This window comes from Egretta garzetta, unplaced genomic scaffold (genome assembly GCF_000687185.1).
Source record: "Egretta garzetta isolate BGI_Z169 unplaced genomic scaffold, ASM68718v1 scaffold152, whole genome shotgun sequence".
Lineage (NCBI taxonomy): Eukaryota > Metazoa > Chordata > Aves > Pelecaniformes > Ardeidae > Egretta > Egretta garzetta.
This window is the reverse complement of record NW_009259037.1, coordinates 1,372,548-1,380,752: the sequence shown is the minus strand read 5'-3', so window position 1 is coordinate 1,380,752 and position 8,205 is coordinate 1,372,548.

The window sequence follows — 8,205 nt, the reverse complement described above, 5'->3', positions numbered from 1 at the left end:
ATGGGGCTTCCTGCCTGTGGATGCTACCCCACGCTGCAAGTGCACGCCGGTGCCCACGTCACTTCTGCTCCAAGCACGGAGCAAAATCCCTGCCTGCCACAGGGAATTAAATCAGCAGAGAGCTGCTAGTGACTTCTGTATGGTCCTGTAGGTCCCAAGCACACGTTGCTTGTAGGAACTAAACACATTGATACGCAGACCAGTCCTCAAGATGAACAAAAAGTAAAAGTCTTGAGTCAAAGTTCCTCTCCTGCCTGGAGAAAACAGCAAAGTAAGGACAGAAAATTTCTGCGTTGAGTTTTATTTGCGGACTGCAGGCACCTTGCGTGTACTTTACACACAGTGTAAATCCCTCTGGATCTGAAATGAGCCATTTGTGTACCTGGATTAAGTCATTTGAATCTGCTTGCTGGGGAAAGTGCTTGTGAACTAAGCAGCTCTCTTTAGCAGCACATCGGAGTTTTTCAAGCTATTTTCATTAACAAAGTTTGTGTTTGCAGAGATTTGGCTCCAACTCCAAGCAAAGGTATTAAGTACCAAAAATCAAATCAGTGTTAATTGCACAAACAAAACAAAGGTCTAAGCCTGAGGCTGAATAATAGATAATAATTCAAACATACTTATACATGTGCATGTTCAAGTCATGGTTTTTCTACTTATCTGTGGGATGAGAGGCTTTTTGAACTCTAAAAAGAAGCTGTTAGCAGACCTGAGCTCTGCAGCCTGGACTTTGGGGTTGGTTTTCTAATATGGTCCTGGCTTAGGACTTGAAGTTTGGTTTGCCTGTTTCTACCAGCGATAATTCAAAAGCCCATGGTAAGACACTGAAACAGTGTGCATTTTAATTGATTTACAGTGGGGAAATTAAAGAAAGGCCGCAGCCAAACTCAAAACTGCAAAGCCTGAATACTTTTAGAAAGGAGTTGAATAATGTAGTCGGCTGGAGAATTGCAACTCAGAGAATACCCCTTTGCAATCCAGGAGCGCTCTCTGAGCGCAAGCAATTATTGAGTCCCTTGGATGGAAAGGTCCTAGAGAAAGAACGAGTTTTTGGTAATATTATTTGATTTATTTCATATGGTTTTTTTCTCTCATTCTGACTTGAAGCAACTCGAGGCATGATGGAGCATTATGAAAAGGGAGGCTGTATCCTGGGGCAGTGGAAAAAGCAAGTTGGTTTTCAACGTTATAAGCGCTGCGCTGGCCTCTGCGACTAGCAAACGCTGGCTGCAGATGTCAGATGTACCTTCTCATTCACGGGAGCCACCCTTCCTGGGCGGACTGCAGAGGTGTGGGTAGCACGCACAAAATACAGCTTTGCACTGCTTGCAGAGAAGCCTTGGTTTCCCATCAGACCACGATTTCATTGTAGGCTTCTTTGTTTTGAGTTAAGGCTGACTGGAGAGTTTGGGGTAGTTTAGCAAGAAAGACTTCTAAAGAAAAACACAGCCTGTGGGTTAATGAAACTTCAAATCCTTGGGAGAGCCTCTGGCAGCGCATAGTTAAAATGCTTAATCCACCATTTGCAAGGGGTGCTCCGCCGGGCAGTGCTCACTGCCGTGATCCTCAAGTCTTGACCTTACGCCATTCCTCCATCCTTCTGCTCCCTTTCATCATTTCCTGTGCTCTTTCGCCCCTTCCCTAGACCTCGGTGACCTTTGCTATCTCTTTATTCTTCGTTTCACGCTGTTGCGTCCATCGGAGGTTCCTGTCGACACTAGAGAAGAGCAGTCCTTTAAAACCCCTCATTTCAGAGTTCTTTAGCATTTACCTGAATCACACGCCCATTGGTAAATTCTTTATTATATATTTCTAAACGCACTGGAGATGGTCTTTACAAAATCTAGTCACAGCTATTCTGAAGCCTTCAACATAGAAGGGCACTGACCAAGGTGATGCTGCTTCATTACACTGCCCTAAAATGAGTCTGCTCTCTGAAGAGCTTCTCCAAAGCAGCCTGTGGCTCTTGGGGTCAATGTGAGAGCCCGTTTACCCCCTTAAAAGTACGTGGATGACTTTCAGAGGCACTCAGTTCCTCTGGGGGTTATGGCCAAGGTGCCTTGGATATTTAGTGAGGTTTTTCTAACACTATCAGTGTCTTCCCGAGTGCCTTTAATATTCTGTTGTTTGATATAAACCATTTGGGTTTTGCTTCTCAGCTGATAGCTTTGCTGATAAATTGCGTGGGGGTTTTTTTGGTAACATTTATCCATGCACTCAAAAACTATTCTGAGTCAATTTTACAATAGAGCTGAAGTAGATTTGATATCTCTTAACAAGACATCCAGGATGGGGAAAATCAGCTGGAGTTCTCCTTATTTCTCCACGCCCATACATAGGAACCATAAAAGCGGTATAAAACGCAGCAACGGGCTTGTAAAAGCCAACTGTTCAGTTTCTGTGATTCACACGAGAAACCAGAGTGCTCTTCAGTTCACTGGAATATAGAATAAAAGTCAGGTTGTGAGGACCTGGCTTGCGATCTGATCAAATACCACCCAACCTTCAGGAGGAACAGCTCCAGCAGGGTACAGACATCCTCGTTGAACACTGAACTTCCCCCATGAACCCAGCGTGCTCAGGGTGGGCTTTGAACCGACCCAGCAGCAAAGCCCTGAGGACAGGGACAAGTATTAGTCCAGGACTATGGATGGTGCCTGCAGGCACGTTGAGCTAGCAGCTGGTGGTGAGATCGAAGCCCGGCAATGCTTGCACACTCTGAAGAGGTGAGAAGCTGGCCTTTTTGATGAGAAGTGGCAGACCTGTATTAGGTTTAATTGCTGCTTCTTGCTGAAGGGATTCAAACTCCCTCCTCTTGCCTGCGATGGAAAGTGACTTAGCAGCACCAGGCCCAGGAGCACCCCACCACCATGGGGACACGTGGCTGGCGCGTGGCAAAGGGGACCTCTCATGTCCTCTCCCTTTCTGGCTGGTAAAACCTCAACAAATTCTTCCTTGGAGCGTGTTAACCTCCCGTAGAGGATGGCAGAGCACGTAGCTGCGAGAGAGAGGAGGGATGCTGAACGGGATTTCCTTCAGATGGAGGACAGGTCTGGATCTCATGAAGACGCAACCCCAGAGATCTTCAAAACTGAAGATGGATGAACACTGACACTTCTGTACTAGATGTCTAAACCCTTTCCCCCCGCCAAGTATATTTGAATATCCCCTTACTTTGGCGTTGTTAACACCCTCCTCCCTTTTTTAAGAGTGGTGCCAGAATTAAGAATTTCAGAACAGAAGTCCAGGTGTTTAGATTTGCAGAGGAGCCAGATACGTGGGAAGTGAAACAGAAAACATTGTGCTAGGCAGAATAAATATGTCGTGAGACTTGCAAGCCTTGAGCTTGGAATTCTGGGAAAAACCAGGATTAAAAACTTTTTTTGTTGGAGTTGCACACCATTTACTAGTTCATAAACCTGCTGGAAATATTTACTGCTGCCTGTAGTATTATTTGTAATATGTTTGCCATATCTTAGCCTAAAACCACTTCTTTTTTTTTTGTGAAAGTGGATCTTGTTTTAATTGAGAGACTCTTTCCATCTGATCCCATCTCAGTGTTAGGCACCATTAGGTGCTGGGAGGTTTTTACTGCTCGAAGGAAAAAAGATCACTGCCCCATCCTGACACTGACAAATTGAGTCCTTTTATTTGTTAGACTTTCAACATTAAGACTTGCCTGCCGTTTCTATGAAGGAATGTACTGGCTTCAATATCTTCCCCTAAAAAGGATTTGGAGGAAGCAGCACCCCTGCAGGCAAATTCCCCATCGTTGCTCAGCAAAGCACCTGCCACTGGGGGAGGAGGAGACCCTGCCACCCTGCCCCTGGACAAAAGCAGCCCTCGCTGCACCGTCTGAGTGGGTTTAAGTACATTCGTAGGTCCCACATTTATTTATGCATGTCTTGGTTTGGTGTGCTATGAAAACTAACTCATAAATGTTGACAACTCAGGGTTGGGTTTTTTTTTTTCCAGCCGTAATTAAATCAGTTCCGCTACTCTATCAGATCAGAGGGATCTTCTTTTCTTTCAACCTGGGGAAATAAAACCATCCTTGGGCTTCAAGCTGTTCCACAGACGAGACTGAGAGTGCTCTTAGTCTTAATGAATGCTAACAACTAGCTGCAGCTGCTCGAGCTTTGCAAGAGAGGAAAACCTCACAGACTAAATCCTTCTTCAAGATGCTTTACGACTTTCAGCTGAACATATTTAGTCTTGAAATTCATCCTGGACAACAGTCCACATACACAAAGAATGTTTGTCTACACCCAAGAAGGCTTTGTTTTTTTCAGATATTGCCAGATAATAGCGTATACGTAAGAGAGGAGGGTTCCTGCATCATTGCAAGTGCATATTAAACCTAGAGGCGCTATTAAAATCCAACATTCTGTGCAACAGCTTTGATCTGCAGGGACTGCTGTGATATTTGTGACAGAAGAGACCACAAAGAGCATTTAAAACTTAACCAATGTGTCCTTTTAAACACTGGTTTGAGTGGTATCCCTTTGGGTTGCTTGCTGCTTCTTTTCTTCTCCCGTGCAGTTTCATTTCCAGCGAATTTTTGGAAAAACGAAACAACCTTATTTCAAAATCTAGGAACTGTGGTCACTTGAGCATGTCTCAACTTATGAGGCCAGGGCTGAGGGAAGCAGAGTAAAGGGAGAGGCGGCGATAAGTGACTACCAAGATGGTATCGGTGAGCAAAGGCTAGCACCTTTGCTAGGGGGCCCTGCTTATCTTCTCATACTCATGAAAGACAAATGAAGATGGATGAATATGGGTCGCCTGCTCTCTTCTTGTCTGCCTCTACAGCTATATTGCAGGTAACATGCCGTGCCTGGAAAAAGAGCAATTTATGTGCTGAGAAAGCTTCTTTATAAATTAAAAACTGCTACTTGAGAGTAGTTGCCAAGCTGCTCTAACTTCACAGGCATCCACAGCCAGCAGCAGGTTTATTCCTGTGCGTACTTCCATGAGGCTTCTGGTTTGTTTTCCCTTTGGTTGGGGATTTGAGCGCAGCATCAAAGCTCACACGTAACCTGCGGTGTACAGCATGACCCTCTGCATTCAGCCTCTTCTGCCGCTGCTTCCTCCCTGCGGACAGACTGTTAAATTTGATAAATACATAGGTTTGCTCTTAAAAGCTTGTTTCTTACTCCCAACTTGCTGGTAAAACACTGGTAAAATACTGGTGGGAAGGCGGCAGCCCAGCTGGCTGTGGCAAGCACAGTGTCCCTTGAGCGCTTCTGGTCCTGCCTGCCTGCACAGGGGATGGGAGCAACAGCATCTGGATGATAGAAATATCAGGGCTTTTTATTTTACATTTCAAACCTGGAAGTGTTGTCTAACGCATGCTGGGAGGTATCTGGGTGCAGCTTGATGCAGGAAGGGTGAGAACAGGACCAGCTACTTTCCATGGAGCTCAAAGCCTTTGGAAGATACTACACCTACTTACAGAACTCTTCCAGTTCTCCAAAGAAACCATGGTCTGTAAACTGAGCACCTAAACTGCTCGTTTGAAACTCTAGGTGAATTCCTATGGCTATAATGTGGTTAAACTTAATCTTAAAGTATGCAACCTCAGCCATGGAAGTTGTGCACCACGTGGCAGAACAGCGATCACATCTGTGGTTCCTGCATTTCCCAGATCTTGACCACAGCCTTAACCACCTTTGTCTCTCATTTAGATGCAATAGTAGAGACATGTCCACCACAACCCAAAGGGTAGAAATCGCACATGTGCAAAATGGGAAGAAAACCAAGCCCTTATCTTAAGTTCTCTGATTCAGGGGCATTTGTGAGGTTCCAGATTTAGCCACCTACCGGGAAGTGGAGATTTGCTGCTTCAATACGTGAGTCATCTCTGCTGTGCTGAGAAAGAAGATGGGCAGGTTTCAATCTTTCTCACTCAGCACTGAAATGTATTTTATTTTACAACCACAATGGGTCATATTGCAATAATTTGATAGTTCTGCGGCGATACGTTGTCTTTTTCCTGTTACAGCCATGTGACAATGGCCACGGCATTGCTCCTGTTTCAGTCCGGTCCAAAAAAAAAAAAAAAGGCAGAGGCTACCTCTCCAAGAGAGAAAAAACAACCGATAAATGTTGTTTATGTATGAGTTTCATCATGCTGCATTGAATGCATTTTCATGATTGAGCTGTAGAAAAATGAGCAAGTTGGGAAATTGAGGAATAGAGGGAATTTGTTGTTTCCGTTTCTCCTGTATGGAGGGCAATGGATAGGGAAGACTGCCCAACAGTAGCGTCTGCAAATGTCTTCTGCCCAGATATTCCTGGGCTGTGATGCAGATGAGATCTGCTACGAGAGCCTGATCAGCACATCTGATCTTCGTGCATACCACCTCTGTTGAGCACAGTCATGCTGCAATCTTCTAAATAAATAAAGGTCTTTTTGGGTAGTCCCAGTATATTTATAATGCAACAGTGATCTAGCTCCGATAACAACAGTCAGTTATATACGAAGATCTTGACCGTGGTTAATTTACAACGTTTATAACTTGGTTTACGGGCTTTCCAAGGATGGCGCTGCTATAACTGACTTATTAATTGCTGTGTTTAAGCTCTTTGTGCTGCAGCGTACCAGTATTGCCGTAACAATCTGATGTGCTGTGCATGCAAAGGTGCCTGACTCTCAGTGTGGTTAGATTAGTTCAATGTGGGTATTCTTGGATTGGTTTTCATTTTGTTTGCTTCCCCCAAAAGATGTAAAAGTGTGTGGGGAACTCGACGGTTGAAGCAAAAATTGCTCTCGGCACTCTCTAATCCATGTTATCTTCTCTTTAAATGGAGGTGGGGAAAGGAAGTTGAGATTAGCGAGGATATTTTGATCCCCATCAGCTTCCCCTTACAGGATAAACATGAAAAGATCCCCATTATTGTCATGTTAATTTGTTCACAACTTGATCCAGAGCCTGCTCAAGTCAATGAAAGTCCCTGTTCTTTCCTATTTTCAATTACTTTGCAGAAAGCCAGCAGAACTGCTTTTCCCGACACAAGGATATAGCAGCTCACCCCCCGGCAAAGGAAGTTTTCAGTCTGTGCTGTAACGTGCTTCTGTCGGAAGGAATCACAAGTTACTTTAAGGTTTGGGAGGAGGCTTGAAAAGGCAGTTTAAAACGCTGGCAAGCCATTAATAGAGCTACTGCAAAGTTAGAGGTGATGCGGGGGTAGGAGGTTCTGATCTGGACAGATACCACTGGAGATGTGCGCCCACTTCGTGTGCATCCCCGCCTCATCCGTGTGCTTTGCTAGCTCTTCTGTTTGTTCAGTTGCCACAGTAACTTTTTCTTTTTGAGGGGTGGGATTATGGTGTCTTTGAAAAGTTCATCTGTTGCCTCGGTAACACATTTTAAGTTGTCTTTTCATTATGTTTAATGTTATGTGTTGACAGGAAGAAGGACTTTTCGTCTTGATTTGCTCCACCACAGGTTGTTGAAGTCTTTCTTGCACAGAATAACGGTGTGCATAGACCAACAATTTGCATGTATTACCCACTTGCCTTTATTTTGAATAGGATTTATTTATTTAAAAAGAATAAAAATATGCACACTAATGTCTGCACGGATGCTAATTAGAGGTATGTATGTGATGAAACATTATTCTTTAAAGTTGTGTTAGTCCTGTAAGACAACATTGACTCTTTGTGGATAATTTATTCATTCCAAATGTGCCTTTCTTCAATCTCCTGCCGTGTTGGGTTCAATGAGCTTCCCAGTGCAATCCTTCAGCTGTCTTCATCAGACCTCCTGAATGCTTTGGTCCTGGATTGAACGCTGGTTCTAGACTTTTGGCCCTGTATTATACATAGCTTCCCACTTTGTGCTGCAGTCTGCATGAGTGGGGTCTAAGAGCGAACATGGATCGCTGTTCCCAGTCCCAGCTTTCAGCTTGTTCACTTGCACTGGTATAATCACAGAATCTATGTTTAGGTTAGAAAAGCCCAATTGCTCTTGTTACCTTAGAATCATAGAATCCCAGAATGGTTTGGGTTGGCAAAGCCCTTGAAGCTCCCCCAGCCCAACCGTTCCCCTAGCCCTGCCATCCCACCCCCAAACCCTGGCCCTCAGCACCACCTCTGCCCGGCTGTTAAATCCCCCCAGGGCTGGGGGCTCGACCCCTTCCCTGGGCAGCCCCTTCCAGCCCCTGACAGCCCCAAGGGGAAGGAATTGTTCCCCATGCCCA